Below are 16,319 nucleotides of genomic sequence, written 5' to 3'. Positions count from 1 at the left end.
CTTGGCTAAAGATCATTGCATCCTTTTGGATTTTTGTGGCTCAAGAGTATAGTAATTTCAAAATAATTTGTTAATTATCCTTTCTCTGATTCTTTTGAATGACATACTTCTTAAATATGTAGTTTGGTAGCGTTTTGAAGATCCAAGTCAAGTTTTGAAAAGCCTATATATACTATTTCCACCTATTGGTTTCTTGATTTTTTTTACGTAAATTTTAGGAGTGTTCTATAGGCAAGCACGTCTATAGACAATGAGAAGTGTTCACCATCCCGTGCAACACTTGTCAGACAAGGAATTTGATTACATTATCTAGGTCCACCTTTGTCTTTTATAATCAATATATTTGGATTCTGTCACAATCTATAAACGTTTAATTCTTTGTTATTTCACCATCCTATTTTAGGATGCAATGCCTATTGATTTCATCAGGTTAGCTCATTGAAAATTGATATTATCTTTTCTCAAGTAGTGCTTGGTGACCAAGTCATTGGTGATTGAACTGATCATCCAAAGAGATCACCAACACCTTGAAATGTTCAGCAAAGATTGAGTGCATCTAAATCGTTATAAAAGTAACTAACTATTAGTTCTGAGTTAATCTTTTGATGCATACTTAACAAAATTAACTTTGTCCAATAGTTCTAGTAATGAATATATGGAAGGAGCATGGAATTTTATACAAGAAGTGAAGAAAAGAAAGTCAAATGCCAACAAAGTTTTGTGCCCATGTAAAGAATGTAGAAATATGAGATATTGTGATTTTCTATTTATATATGAGCACTTGGTCATTAAGGGAATTGACCCTACATCTAATATTTTGTATCATCATGGAGAAGTATATGAATGTGATGAAGTCCATAATGAAGTTGATTATAGTTTTTTGTTTGAAGCAACAAACTTCTATGAGAGCACATATATGGCAGAAGAGGACAACATTAATGACCATTCTACATCAAGGAAGGAAAAAAAATTCTCAAAAGGTTCAAAAGGAAAATACTCCATTGTATGCAAGTTGTACAAAGTATACGAAAATGTCAACAATTGTAGCATTGTATAAATTGATGTTGGTCAGATACAAGATTCACCAGCCTTTTAGGGCTTTTGCATGACATGCTCCCAATGGACTATGTTATTCAAGATCTGTTTATGAAGTTAGAAAATTACTCAAGGAAATTAATCAATGGACAATGTTATTCTAAGATCTATTTATAAAGTTAGAAAATTATTCAAGGAATTTGATTTAGGCTACCAAGAAATTCATATATGTGTTAAGGATTGCTGCCTACTTAGAAATGAGAATGAAAAGTTAGAAAGTTGTCCTCATTGTGCGACTTCAAGATGGAAGATTGATGAACGAACAAACCAAATCAAACAAGGTGTTCCTACGAAGGTATTGAGATACTTTCCTATGATTCCACGACTTAAACAAATGTTTAAAATAAATGAAGTTAGTGAAAATTTACATTGGCATTGAAACCATAAAAGTATTGATGGAAAAATTCGACATCCAGTTGACTCTGTTGCATAGGAAACAATTGATAAAAAAAATGGCCTGAGTTTTCTATGGATCCACGCAATCTAAGATTAGGCCTTGCTACATATGGATTTAACCCATTATCCAATTTGATTAGTCGGTACAATTGTTGGCCAGTCATGCTTGTTACTTACAACTTTCCTCCTTGGTTATGCATGAAAAAGAAAATATAATGTTGACATTGTTGATTCCTAGCCCTAAACAACCAGGAAATGATGTTGATGTTTATTGACAACCTTTTGGGGAATATTTACAACGACTATGGAAAGGAGTACAAGTTTATGATATTATAAGTAACACACATTTCAATTTGAGATCAATTCTCATGTGGACTATAAATGATTTTCCAGCATATGGAAATCTTGCTAGATGCACCAGAAAAGGTAAATATGCATCCCAGCTTGTGGAGATAATACTCGTTCTTATTGGTTGAAACGTAGTATAAAAATTGTATATATGGGTCATAGATGATTCTTATCAATGGCTCATCCATATCGGAGAAAAAAGGCATGGAAGGGAAAATAGAAGAAGAGTTACCTCCCAAAATTGCAACAAGTAGTGCAATATATGCCCAACTTGAAGGTTTTGATAATTGTTAGGGGAAAGGTGAAAAGAGAAAGAGCAAGAGTTATAAAGAATCGTCAAATCAAAGGTGAAAGAAGCGATCAATTTTCTTCGATCAACCTATTGGAAGGTTAATGAACTCTAAATTTCTGGTGTATTTTATTGAGTTTCAAATTATTGAGGTTCAAACTAGACCATTAATGATTTAAAACTTTGATTGTATAGGAATTACCAATACGCCACAACTTGGATGTCATGCATGTGGAGAAGAATGTGTGTTAGAGTATTATAGGTACATTATTAGATATAAATGGAAAGACAAAAGATGGAATTAATGCAAGAAAATATTTACAACTTTTGAAAATTCGCCCTAACCTACATCCTCAAGAACGAGGAGGGAGAACTTACCTATCTCCTGCTCCACACACATTGTCGAAGTCTGAGAAGAAATTATTTATTCAAGGTTGTACAATCTGAAATTGCCTGAGGGATACAGTTTAATCATTTCAAAGTGTGTATCATTAGATGAATGCAAAGTGATGGGGTTGAAGTCTCATGATTACCCTTTATCGAATGAGTTATTTTGTGTAACAATATTACTTAGTTTGATTTAAGACTATTATTTAATGACATCTTATTTGGGTAGGATGCATATGAATGAACTCATGATCTTATATAAAGGACTAGCAAAAGATTCTAATCTACTTTGGAAAGTTCATACAAAACAATTTTCATCGTGGTTGAAATCCAAAGTAATACTAATTATTTAATAACAAATGAATATTTAAAACCATAATATACTTTCACTAATAAGTAGGTATATTTATTCGATTCATCTGTTTAAGGTTACTCTGACTTGTTAAAATGGCTTGCAAATGGGCCTAGAAAATTTTTTTTGTCTTACACTGGATACATCATAAATGGGCAACGATTTCACATAAAGAGTGTTGAAAAATCAACTCAAAATAGTGGTGTTGTTGTACATGCTAGAACATTATGTAGATCCAATGCAAAAGATCAATCTTAAGTTGTGAACCTAGTTCCTTATCATGGGGTGTTATAAGAAATCATCTTATTAGATTATTATGTCTACCAACTTTCAATCTTTCGATGCGATTGGGCAAATATTCGTAATGGAGTAAGAGTCGAGGAAGTATTCACTCTTGTTAATTTACATCAAAGCCAAAGCATACTTGTACGGGAGCCTTTCATCTTTGCCTCGCAAGCCAAACAGGTGTTTTATGTTAGAGAACATGACACCTCAAGTTGTATGTCTTATTAAAAGCACCACCAAGAGGATTTCATGATTTGGAGATATACAATAAGAATTATGATGGTATTGGTTAGTAATGAACAAATTCGTAGTGCAGAGATTGACGTTGACGAAAGTGATGAGCTTACTTATGCAAGACAAGATTGCGAGGGTGTTAGATTTGAGGAGTAGTTTGATGCATTGTCTAAATGCTTGTTTCTAATTGTTATACTTTATACTACTTATTTTGTAAAGGTGCTTTGATTACATGATCTAACCTTTGTTCTGTAAAGACTTTTTAACCACTTTGGCAAATATGATATATTGATATAAGTTATTTACTATCAATTAACTTTCTTCACAAATACTTCTTCATAACTTTGTATCAATATCGATGTATATGTCATTGGATAAGCCACCTCCACTATAGTGAGATCACGAATGATGGTAAATATTTATATTGTAAAAAGAGTTCATTATTTTTATTAGAATATGACCCTTATTGATTATTTATTAATAATGCTTTTAGGTTAAGATAAAGGGAAACATGTTACCACCTCAGACTATACAACACATACAAGATACCTTGGAACTAAAAGTCAAAGGAAAGAAAAAGGTCTCTACAAAGGAAGATTAATAATGATGAAATGTCACATGACCACCAACTAAATGAGGTCGGGGTCTAAAGGAAAATATCAAATGCGTCCAATCATGAATAATAATAGTTTGCCTCTTCCGAATGACCACCCTAAATATTTCTCACTCAATCCTAATGAGAAGACAACTAAATGTAATCTTATTTCAATTCCTACATTAGACTCACCGGTTGCTCAAACAAGATTAGCAATTTGTAGGCAAACAACAACTTCTAATGTAAACAAACTTGAAAATGAAGATCATATAGTCAATGAGCGCCTATCTGAAACAACGGCTCTGCCAAAAAGAACAATGGGCTCTACAAAGATGAAGACAATAGTCGTTGATAAACAATGTAGAGTGAACCTTGTTTTCGATGAATATGGACAAACCATTGGGGATGAATCGATAGGATTAGCTTCATTTCTTGGTCCACTAGTGAGAGAGATTGTACTGAGAATTGGAAGAAACTACCTACGAGGTTGAAAATAGTTTTATGAAAATCTATCCAAGTATAAAGTTACTTTGTTTCATTTATATAATTCAAATTGAACACACATATCATTATGATTTACTTCTAAATATTCATAACTTTAGTCAAGGTACAATGTAGATGAAAATTGGCAAAAAGAGTTTTTTCCCCAAAAGATTGGAAGATTATGGAGGGCTGAAAAATATCTAGTGAAACAAATTCGAGATGCCCCAACAAAGGATGCACTTTTGAAGCTATTACCCGATAATTTGTAATCTATAGATGACTGGATAGACTTTGTGAGTGAAAAGACTAGTGCAAACTTCATGGTATGAAAATTTTTACTTCGGAACGTGTACATTTATATTTTCCTATTATTACTTTGATAAAATTATTGAAAGTCTTCTATTTGAGTAGTTGAAAGGTGAAAAATACAAAGTCATGAAGCAAAACAGCTTCCACATACATATAGTAGGAAAGGGTATGCTCATTTGGCTAAAGAGATGGTAAACATCATTGTTACTATATTTCAATTATTCTTTCATATTGTATGTGAGTTCATTTTATTTTATCTTATTTTGTAGAAAAAAAGTAGTTTAGATATAACTTCAGTCACAAGGATTGCATTATAGACTAAAGCACACAAAAAGAAGGACGGACAACTGGTGAATGTATTGACTTTGTTTGAAAATGATATCTTTAAAATTTACTATGTTTATTTTCTTAAAAGGTTGTTAAGAATATACTTTGTTGGGATGATTAGCTTATGAAGTTTGTGAACTTGCATTGGAGAATGATTTGATTGAAGTGTATTATGTTTTGTGGTGGTGGAGGAGGAGGGGAAAAAGGGAGGGGGGAATAGGAGGGGGTTTGAAAAAGTATATGAGCATTGACTTTGTTGGGATATTATACTTATAGAGTATGTGAATTTTTTTTTGAAAGTGATATCTTTAAACAATATTATATTCTTTTTCTTAAAAGGTTGTTAAGAATATACTTTGTTGGTATGATTAGCTTGTAAAGTTTGTGAACTTCCATTGGAGAATGATTTGATTGAAGTGTATTATGTTTGGGGGGTGTTGAAAAAGATTATGAGCATTGACTTTTTTGGGATATTATGCTTATGGGATATATGAAATTTGTTTGAAAGTGATATCTTTAAACATCACTATGTTCTTTTTCTTAAAAGGTTGTTAAGAATATACTTTATTGGTATAATTAGCTTATGAAATTTGTGAACTTCAATGATTTTCATTAAAGTGTATTATGTTTTTTTGGGAGGGGGGAGAGTTGAAAAAGTTTATGAGCATTGACTTTACTGGGATATTATGCTTATAGAGTATGTGAAATTTGTTTGAAAGTGATATGTTTAAACATTACTTTGTTGGTAAATGATAGACAAAAATGTGGGATTTGTGTTATATAATTTTGCATATACTTGTTGCTAGGAGCTCATTGAACAAATTAAGGCTGATACAACAACTTCAACAACTAACGTGGTTGATGGTGATGGTGCTTTGAGTAAGGTTCTTTGTCCTGACAGCGGTCATGTAAGAGGATTTGGTTTTGGTGTGACTCATATGAAACTATCTCTCTTGTCTCAACAAGATAACAAGTACAAGGTTCTTGAAAAAGAAAATTTGAAGATGAATGAGGAAATGATAAAAATGAAAGCAATGAAAGATGAAATTATAAAAATGAAAATAATTATGTCATGTTTTATAAAGAAATAGGTAATCTTTTTTTTTTTTAAGTCACTTGCATTCTTTTCTTTTTTCTTTTAACTTTTTTGTTTCATATGAAATTATCATAGGTTGTACCAAGTGAGAAACTTTCAAATACTACTGCAAGTGTACCTAAGGCAACAAATATTCCTTCAAATTTTCTAATATCATCTCCATTGGTATATTTATTTGTAATGTGAAGAGAATTATTCTTGATTTCATTATTATCTTATTCTAATATCTCATATTCCCTTTTGATAGACTATCAATAAAAATAGTCAAATTAAGTGCAGGTTATTAGATTGGTATGGCTCAGGAGAGATTGTTGAAGAAGGACGATGGCCTTCTAAATAATCCAGTTGCTCTTGTTCATCACATTCCTATTGATCTACATGCAATTAGAGTATGGGTTGATGTATCAAAGAAATCTGACGCATATTTGTGGAGGCCTACATCTGAGATGACATGTATTGAAGAAGTTTTGGGCAGTCCAGTTGCATGATCATCTAATAAAGTGATCATTAGTATGTTATTTTTTAAGCTTATTTATCTACATTTATTAAAATATTTTCTTTATTTATTTAATATTCACTATTGTTGGTGTATATAAAATCATACATTGATATAGATTTTATAAATTTATGTAGGTGAATGAAATGATGCCTTACCAGAGGAAAAGAGAACCAACAATGACAACTCAACTATGTATTTTTTAACACTTTATATTTTGAACACTTGGTGAATTTTGAACACTTTGTATTTTGAGGGCTAACTTATATTGTTGGTGTGGTCACTAAATACTTTATCTAGCTTGTATCATTTAGACACAACTTTATTCTAGAAAATTATTGAATATTTTTATTTTGTAATGTTAGTAGATTATGAATAGAAGTTATTAGTATTTATTATGTAATGAAGTATATTATGTGCGTATATTTTAACTAAAATTGAGTACTTGAGCTAAAATTTATCAAAATCTAACTAATTAAAAAATTATTTTTGAAACACAGGTTACCTCTTTTATAGCCATGACTTAAAGCTATAGAAAGATTTATATAGCATAAACGAAATGCTAATAAAAGGTTATTATAATAATTATAATAACTGGAAAGGATTAAATAACATTACTATAGCATACAATCACAACTATAAATACTATATTATAGCGTTGGAAAAAGCTTATTATATGTTAAAAATAGCACATTATTTTAGCTATACAAACATATTATAGTTTTAATAAAAAACGATATCAAATGTTTTTATAGCATCATATATAAATTGTATCTTCATACTTTATAATAGCATCCATTGTAGCTTTAGAAAAATGCTATAAAGAGTCCCAAACTTTTAATAACATGGTTTGTCAGGACTTTCGAAAAAGGCTATAAAAAGTCTATTGTAGCTTTCTTCGTTAGCTATCATATATGTTATTTCTTGTGGTGCTTCGACTCTTAAATAAACTAAAGTTTTCCACTCCTTTCTTTTATGATTTTGCTAGGAAAAGAGTTTTCTTTTCAAAAATAAGTTTCAATTCTTTGTTAGTAAATTTTAACTTTCTAAATGCTTGTTTGTATCAATACTTCCTTGATTGTTGAGAAAAGAGTTAAGAATCAAATATTTGTGTAAGTCAAACAAGCATGTACGAACAATTTGAATGAACAAACAAATAAGTGACTCATATTTTGTTTGACTGAATGTATGTTACTAGTTTAACTTGCTCAGGACGATCAAAAGCTAAGTTGGGGATATTTTGATATGTCTTGAAAAGAACAATATTTTGTATATAAATCCCTCAATTTTATAAGTAAAATCCAATCCCGATACTTTTGGAGTCCTTAGAAGAAATTTGGAGCTAAAAGGAGTTAAAATGAGCAAATAATCAATTAAGAAGAAGAAATCATAGCAAATTACACTCTTTCCCCTCAGTTGAAACAAATATATGCACCTCAATCAAAATCGTAACGTCGCAATGCTCACGCTAAACCTACGCCCAAAACTTGCTTGACATTGAAAGATAGAATGCTAAGAAATAAGGCAGCATTGTAACAAATCCACGCAAAGGCGCGCCTTTGCGCAAATGAACGTCGAGCCAGCGTCACTCCAAAGTTGCAACATTGTGACCTGTAGCCACTAAAAACCAATATTTCCATAAATTCATGTAGAGAGAAACCATTTTTTGGTACTCTCCCGATACTATGTCATAGGTCCTCTCTCGACGGTGGCTTACCGTCAGAAGAACTGTATTTGAAAATTTAATCACATTTTCCGTGAAGATCTCCCGATCTGTTGCCGAATGATATACTATCCACCAATGGTTTGGTTGCGTAGGCAATTTTATTGGAAAGTTCTCTCTTTTTAAAAAAAAAATATATATATTTTTCAATTATGATCTTCATAACCTAATATTTTAACACAAAAAAAAGCAATGGCAACGGAGCTGGGGTGAGGCGGGGATGCATTCCCCATCCCCGTCTCCGTGGGGATTTTTAATCTCCGTCCCCGCCCCATTCCCCATTTTGGGGGTCAGGGATTCGAGTCCCCACGAAGAAAAATTCCCGCTTTTTAGATTATTATTTTATTATTTTTATTATTTAAAATTAACTAAAATTAGTATTTATATTGAAATTGTGAATTTTACATAATAAATTAATATTATTGTTAGATATATTTATTTCAATTAACAATTAAAAAAGTATTTTAATATTTTTTATTATATTAAAAAATTAAAAAAAAAACTAATTCAAACAGTAGATTCAATCTATTGTTTTAGTAGTTTATATATATATATATAATAATAATAATAATAGGGTTGTTTTTAAATATAGAAAAATGAACCAAAAATATTTATAAAATATAGTACAATTTTAGAACTATCAATAATAGATACTGATAGGCACATTTAAATATAGAAAAATGTGTCTATCAGTATCTATTATTGATAGTTCTAAAATTTTGCTATATTTTATAAATATTTTGGTTCATTTTTCTATATTTAAAAACAACTCTATTATTATGAAAAATTAATAATAATAATTAAAATTAGAAAAAAATCATAATTAAAAGTAGTTTTTATACTATTTCGGTTTTAATTTTAATGTTAATTATTATTATTATTATTATTATTATTATTATATGTTAGTAATTAAAAAAATCGGGACGGAGGTCGGGATCGGGTTCGGGGTCGAGGACGGACGGGGATCCCTTCCCCTTCCCGACCGATTTAAATCCCAAGTTTGATCCTCATACCCAGTTAAACTGGAGATTTCCCGTCTCGATCAGATTGGGGATCCAATCCTACAGGAAATTTTATCATTCCCGATTGCACCTATTCTTGTACAGCCTATTCGTTACTCAATGAATATTTGTTAGATAGCAATTTATTTTTAGAAAAAAAACAATTAAGTTAATCATTACTATTTTTCTTATGTTACAAAAAGAGAGATGTATGATATAACTATACAGGCATGGGGTTGTTTTACTGTCAAAAATCTTGAGTTTTCAAGATGCAAGGCATCATGCGGAGAGATTTTGCACTAGAATAATGGACCAATTCTCTTAAAAGGAAAAGGACACACCTCCTACCTAATGAATGGTTGCTATTTTTGCTACAAGACGTGATGCAATTTTATAGCCATTCCTCGTAATAAAAGTATGGGATATTTTACAAGAATACAAATCGCAATTTCTGTGGCTAGAATATTAGATAACAATCTTTCAAATATCTATCTTCAAAAAATTGTATGATATTATCCACTTTAAACACAAGTCTTCGTAATTTTACTTGTCCATAAATATGAACTATCTATAATTTAAATGATTGAAATAACTAATAGTATGTATTTGAATATGTGGGGACAAATTAATTTCTAGATGTTAGATGATGTTTGTATTTTCTTACCCATCTTGTAAATATGAAACAAAATTAAATAATACATATATGAAATCGTATTAATAATTGTTTAATGTTTTTAATAAATTTGAAAATTCTATGTTTAGATATGGGGTTTTTTAACCGTCTTTTGTTGGTAAAAATTATAACTAATTAACTGAATGGTAAGAAAACAAAGGGACGGAATTTATATTATTTAATATATAATTGAATTAATTAATCAATTCAAATAAAATAAATAAGTATTTTTACATTAAATATTAATTGCTTTTGGTAAGAGCTTTAGAGGGGGTGAACTAGATAATCAAAGCTTTCAACAGGTTATACGTAGAGCAGTTGCTGCCATTGGAAGTTTCTCAACCACCGATTTCTTTCCGAGTTTCGGCTGGATCGTTGATCGACTCAGTGGTGTTCATGGGAGATTGGAGAAGAGTTTTGCTGAGATGGATGCCTTTTTTGAACAGGTAGTTGATGATCGCATCAACTTCAAGCCGACTTCTCGGAATGAAGAAAACATTATTGATGTTTTGTTGAGAATGGAGAGAGATAATAACTCTCAATTTGATGCACTGATCCTTACCCAAGATTGCATTAAAGCACTAATCATGGTAATTAGCTGAACATTTTTTTTTTAATTTTTTGGCAAATAGCACTGCTAAAACCATTAACCAGTAAGATTTTTTTGTTTGATACTCATTTGATTGAAACTTCATTAGATTTTTTTATATATAGCTTCATCTTTCAATACATTTGAATTCGTAGTTAAAATAAAAAAGAAAGAGGAATAGGTGTAGTTTAGGTTTCAACCTACCCTCTTAGAGCTCTCATTTATTAGCCAACAGAAAAATAGCAATTCAATTAATAAAAGAGAAAAAAAATTACTTACCACGTGACAAATTTTAATAAGTCAAATTGGTGGTTGTACAAAGATGGGTGTAACCCAGCCAGTATCTAAGTATTTTTTTTAGTGTGCATCATCTATTTTTGTGCAGCTTGTCCAAGTGTTCAATCACAAATTACAATGTGACAAACTTTTTTTTTTTCAAAATAGGTATTTAAAATATTTTTTTACATTGTGAATGAAGAGTGTGTGGTGATAACTGATAGGTGTCGTTTGGGTTGCACCTAAGTATTTCTTCATCTAGAAAAAGAAAATCAATTATTTGTGAAAAAAAAATACTAGATAACATTTAAAAAAAAAAAAAAAGGAAAAAAAGATCTAAGGTAAAAGTAATGTTTTTAAGTTTAATTTTCAAAAGAAAAATACCTATTTGCATCCCAAGTAACACATATTTTTGTGCATCCCACAAAATTGTATAATCATAATTTGTCATGAGATAAATTCTTCTTAATTTTTTTTCGAAATATTTTAATTCATTTTTTATTATTTGATGAGAGTCTAAATGCATAAAGATCAGTGCATCAATAGTACTCTTTTCGAAAATAAAAAACCAAAAATCAAATTCTTATCAAACGGAATTCGGTTACACTTTTCCAACTTTGATTTTTTTTTTATTTTCCTTCATCTTAAGAATGTGTGTGCACTTTAGGATATCTTTTTGGCCGGAGTGGAAACAGGCGCAAACGCCATTGTTTGGGCAATGACAGAGTTGATTACAAACCCAAAGGTGATGAAGAAGCTACAAGACCATATTAGAAGTTGCATAAAGAAAGATCGAGTGCAAGAAATCGACCTTGAAAAGCTAACATATCTAAAAATGGTAGTGAAAGAGGTTCTAAGGTTGCATCCACCAGCCCCACTTCTACTTCCAAGAGAAACTATGTCTCATTTTAAGCTCAATGATTATGATATCGATCCCAAGGCTCATCTTCACGTCAATGTATGGGCCATCGGGCGAGACCCAGAGTGTTGGATTAACCCTGAAAAGTTCTTTCCAGAGAGGTTTATGGAAAGCAATATTGATTATAAGGGACTAAACTTTGAGTTATTACCTTTTGGAGCTGGTCGAAGAGTTTGTCCTGGGATGAATATGGGAATCTTTACGATAGAGTTGACATTGGCTAATTTATTACTGTGTTTTGATTGGAAATTGCCGGATGGAATGAAAGAAGAAGATGTAGATATGGAAGAAGATGTTGGTCTTACTGTTGCCAAGAAATCACTTCTTAAACTTGTTCCTGTCCCTTACTTGAACTAGCTAATTATAGTTTCTTGTTATCCAGTGGAATAAAAGTTGCTCAAATGGACCACCTCTTTTAGTTATATTGTAATTTAGAGTTCTAAAATGTTTATATAATAACCTAAATATCTTATATATAAATTAAAATTTATTTTAGGCAAAGTTTTTGGTTGTCCGTGGGATTTGGATTTACTTTATTGGGTTATATTGCACTTTTAACCCCTTGAGATTTGAGTTGGATTTCGATTTTACCCTTAGGTTTTAAAGTGATGCATTTCATCATTGAGTTTTATGTTTTGTTTCTATTAGCAGAAATTGATCAATCGAGAAAAAAAATTGCAACATCTATTTAAGTTTAACGTCAAATTTGATGCAATTGGAAATGTTGATGGCAAAATTTGGACAAAAAGACTCGTCTGGCCTTCATGTGTTACTGATGGTGAATCTATATTTTAAGAAATATGTCACCTACAAAATAATCAAAATAACACACTACTACGATGCTTGATACTTAAGTTGGTTTTCAACACAATGATCAGAAAAGACATTTTAGAGTAGAAGATGACTTTACCTGATATGGAATTGTCATTATCATCTAACCTTTTATCATTGTCTCTAGGCAAGCAATGGCTCAATTGCTCCAACCTCTTGTCTTTATCATCCATAAAAAGAAGAGGGGCCAGTTAACCTTAACCTCAGTGGCCAATTGGGAGGTTATTGTTGCCAAGATGATGTAGATATGGCAGACAATGTTAGGCTTAGAAACAATTATACGACTTTAATGAATCTTACAAACAATTCTAGTAACCAAACTTGGGCAAAGCTATATAATTTCATGGCACCAGACCCTCCGCAATCAGACAAAAACCACAAATTTACACAGGGACAATTTATACTACTTTAATGAATCCTACAAACAATAGATCAATTTGTCATGAATTACTAGAGGCATGTACTCAACACACAAATAACCAAAATCTAATTAAATCAAACCCTACTACAGAAAATTGAGTTATGTGACATTTTTGTAATGCAAGTAAAGAGTATACTTGACGTTATTTTTTTTTCCAAATTAAATATACGAATTTTCTATTTCTCATTTCCTGTATTACATGTGTTCCAATAAGACAATTTCATCAACTAAAATAAACAGTTGCATATTTGAGATTCACATATTAGCCCAATATATCCAACTAACAGTTACATTCTTCTATTACCTTTCATATTTACGAATGATTCTAAAATTTACAATAATACATACTCTATCAGCCCCACCCCAATATATGATAATTCTAAAATTACTAGACCAATTCACATTTGCAACATATTCCAAAAATCACAAGACTAAAATTATATCCCCCACCACACATTGCTTTCAAATATATAACCTATAATGATTATGAACAAAACATTTAAACAAAAAAGGTTTTAGGCATTCCCATGTAGCCACATACACAAAATTTATAGGAATAACTCTACATGCGTTCATCAGATATAACGACCTAAAAATTCAGCCCACTCCACTCATACTTCATCCAATTCAAGTTGTAAGTACAAGCTCCTCATATCAATCTATAACACATAAAAAGTTAAATATACATTTTTCACTATTTATGCGTTTTATGAAAAATAAAAATTGGTCATATTACACAATTTATAATGTTACAATACAAGTAGTTTAAAAACATAGTGTTGAGTTGTATGTCCTAAAATCCACAGTTTATAAATTTAAACATATTCTATTTGAAATAAAAAATGTTATTGAGGTTTCCACAGGGTTAATGCTAATAGGAAGGGCTTATCAACCCTAGGAGGAATGCCCAAGGCTGTGAGTGACAAAGTTAATGTTTTTCAAATGTTTTAGTAATAGATGCTTTATTTAAACGTTTAGACTCATGCTTGTCTATATGAATGTTTAAAATGATTTCCAAGCAAATTATGTTTCATGAAGCCGTTAACGCATGCTAGTTTAAAAGAAGTTTATGAGCTCTTAAGTATTTCAATATTTATATTTCAGGAAGCATGTGTTAGAAGTGATGCTTATTAGCAAAAATGTTAAAGTATATGATTTATGATGCTATGCATTCAAAGTATGATTTACTTCAAAGAATGAGTTTTATGATGAATGTTAGAACTCGATGCTGAAGGACAATGTGAAGGTATTTGGACAGTAGTACCTAAGGTATGGCGCTACTTAGTGACAACTACGTGCACGTAGGTAGATTCAACGTTAGTTGTGTTGAGAATACTCCACACTAACTAAGGTTTAATGCTGAGGAATTGAGCAAAAGGGTTCTCTCTCAACTTAAAATTATGTTAAACTATGTTTTATGCTATGCTATGATGAAAAGTTTAAGTTATGAGTTTGCTTGGCAATTTTCAAGTTTTAAATCATGTTGTTTATGATTTATTAGTCACTCAATGGGCTAGTAACTCACTCGTTTTAAATTTTTTCTTCCTCAAATAGTGGTCATCTCCCTAGAGGATAACTATACTGTTGCTCTACCACTTAAAGATTCAGTTGAAAGAGAAAGTCTAGGTGTCTATTGTGTAAATATATGTACACATGTGTCATCATATTAAGGACTAGTAATGAGTGTGGGACCCATTGAACCTTATTTCTGTATACATATAACGAATTTGCTATGTATGGAACCCTGAGGTTGTTTTCAATGTTTTAAGTTCCGCTAGCTCTTAAATGTTAATTATGTTATTTCAAGGCTTCTTAGGAAGGTTAAACAGGTTAGTTAGGCAGTCTGTGCTACAAAATGTTTGGTAATTGATGTCGTCACATTTTCTTCTAGATTAAGAGGGTAATCTGGATAAGGTATGACATAAGGAGTTAGACGTAACTACAAGGGTAAAACAGTAATTTTGGCCTAGTTGTACTTACGAGCAGTTTGTGAAAGGTCATTGTACTATTGATTGGTTATATCCAATAGACACATAAATATATCTATAGTGCGAAAAATGCAGTCGTCAATCTTTAATGGAGTGCCCGACAGTTAATGGATAGTGAAGAATTTAATTAAAGAGTTTAATTAATTATTCAAGTACTGTTGGAGCTTCAGGCTACAAGTCCATGAGGTCCCCTAAGTAGCTCAACAGGATTTTATGAGAAACAGCTTTTAGATTAATTTGAACTGTTCAAATTCATTGAGGAAATTAATTATATATGATATAATTAATTAAATTTTAATTATATATGATATAATTACTATAATGTATTTGATACATTATAATGTTGAGTATTTATTTGAGAGAAATTAAATATTTGAATATGATTCAAATATTAATTATGTGAATTGTATTCATATAATTAAATATAAATATGTATTAAATATCGTTGTTGAGAGAATTAAACTATAGGTTATATTATATTGGATACAATATTGAACTATAGATTATATGTTATAATTAAAGTAGTTATCATATATATATTAAGGTTTATTATTAAAATTAATTTTATTGATTTTAATTATTTTAAAAAAAATAGTTTTAGGGAGGGAGGGTAACTCCCTCCCCCTTTTCCTCTCCACAAAGTGAGGGGTGGGGAATGGCCTTCAATCTTCTTCTTCTTGAAAGAAATACAAATAAGAGTTATGTGTTTCTTTTCCTTCTTGATTCTTGATCTCCTCTCTCAATCTTTCTCCTTCTCAAAATCCAAAATAGCCAAAGCCACTCCTCCTGGGTTCTCATCCTAAGAATATCGTGGTAGCCATTATGGTGTTGTCCAATTATTCGAGGGAATTTCTATTGAAGAATCGTTCTTCAAAGGTAAGGGTTTCGAACCCTATTTATTTTTTCTGTTAATTGTTAAATGCATGTTGTATTATTTTTTGTTAAATGCATAAATTTTGTTATTTTATTGTAACATTTTTATTCCGTGAAATTTGAGAAAAATTGGGACGATCCGCTTTCGCTTATGGTCCTTTTACAATGTTTCTTCAATTGGTATCAGAGTGGCGTTTATGGCATAATTTTTCCAAAATTTTGAAATTGTTTTTACGGTTAATGGAGGGATTTAAACAATCTATCAAATTATTCATGTGATGATTGTTTTCTATAGTTGTTTTGAATTGTTGGATAATTTCAGGATTGGCACTG

General features: G+C 30.7%; 4 pseudogenes across 1 annotated transcript; all 4 read left to right on the top strand.

Moving 5' to 3' along the window:
• Nucleotides 1-938: 938 nt before the first annotated feature.
• LOC150035296 (uncharacterized) lies at nucleotides 939-1,967 on the top strand (annotated as a pseudogene).
• Nucleotides 1,968-2,001: 34 nt separating this feature from the next.
• LOC150035295 (uncharacterized) lies at nucleotides 2,002-3,542 on the top strand (annotated as a pseudogene).
• A 940-nt stretch (nucleotides 3,543-4,482) lies between these two features.
• Nucleotides 4,483-6,792, top strand: LOC150035294 (uncharacterized; annotated as a pseudogene).
• Nucleotides 6,793-10,334: 3,542 nt separating this feature from the next.
• LOC120082255 (cytochrome P450 71B26 pseudogene) lies at nucleotides 10,335-12,274 on the top strand (annotated as a pseudogene). Its single transcript, XR_016530494.1, has 2 exons — nucleotides 10,335-10,679; nucleotides 11,622-12,274. The product of XR_016530494.1 is annotated as a cytochrome P450 71B26 pseudogene (transcript).
• The last annotated feature ends 4,045 nt before the right edge of the window (nucleotides 12,275-16,319 follow it).

The sequence above is a fragment of the Benincasa hispida genome, chromosome 7 (genome assembly GCF_027475165.1).
Source record: "Benincasa hispida cultivar pf3 chromosome 7, pf3_genome.v1.1, whole genome shotgun sequence".
Classification (NCBI taxonomy): Eukaryota; Viridiplantae; Streptophyta; class Magnoliopsida; order Cucurbitales; family Cucurbitaceae; genus Benincasa; species Benincasa hispida.
This window is presented reverse-complemented; position numbering and strand designations above follow the sequence as displayed.